This window comes from Octopus sinensis, linkage group LG16 (assembly GCF_006345805.1).
Source record: "Octopus sinensis linkage group LG16, ASM634580v1, whole genome shotgun sequence".
Lineage (NCBI taxonomy): Eukaryota > Metazoa > Mollusca > Cephalopoda > Octopoda > Octopodidae > Octopus > Octopus sinensis.
This window is the reverse complement of record NC_043012.1, coordinates 40,482,277-40,482,930: the sequence shown is the minus strand read 5'-3', so window position 1 is coordinate 40,482,930 and position 654 is coordinate 40,482,277. Positions and strand designations below refer to the sequence as shown.

The 654-nt window shown below is 45.3% G+C and overlaps 1 long non-coding RNA gene across 1 annotated transcript in view; it reads right to left on the bottom strand.

The window, feature by feature from the left end:
• The window catches only part of LOC118766615, a 27,679-nt gene extending 27,508 nt beyond the window's left edge, over positions 1 to 171 (bottom strand). The window contains exon 1 of the long non-coding RNA XR_005002553.1: positions 65 to 171. This is a non-coding gene — a long non-coding RNA (uncharacterized LOC118766615). The remainder of the gene's footprint in view (positions 1 to 64) is intronic.
• Positions 172 to 654: the final 483 nt, after the last annotated feature.

Sequence of the window (654 nt, the reverse complement as noted above, 5' to 3'; positions counted from 1 at the left end):
TGAAGAAGAATTAAGGAAAAGTTTGGAGAGTTCAGGCCAGAAAATAGGGGGAAAAAAAATTAACTTTGCAGCTGCGGCTGAAGAAAAAAGTGAAGAAATTTATTTTAAGAAGGCGGACTTAAAAAAGTTCAAGGAAATCCTGCGAAGGGAGAGGCACGAGGTAAAAGTGGCCCCCTCCCTGTGAAGTTGCAAGGGACACACAAAGAAAAGCAGTAATATACAGTAATATTTCCTCGACGTCTTGAAATTTTCTTCCTTTCAAGCGGGATTTGATTTTTGGAAAGAGGAAAAAGTCGAAAGATGCGAGATCTAGGGGATACGGTGACTGTCGGACCTGGGGGATGCTGTGCCTAGCCAAAAACTGCTGCACAAGCTGCGCTGAATGGGCAGGTACGCTGTCAGCTGAAAGCAGTTTTGGCACAAACTTGGCACACACGCATCTCATACCTAAACCTCCAGCGATAATGAACTGAACTGAACCGGATCTAATCTGCGCATTCTCTGAAAACTCACGGACGGTGATTCGACGATTTCCCCTCACAGCTGCACGCACATCTGCAATGTTTATCTCAGTTCTGTTGGTTGCGGGTCTCCCAGAACGTTCGTCACTATCGACATGTTTTCTGCTCAAACACTCCTCTCCATACACTTTCT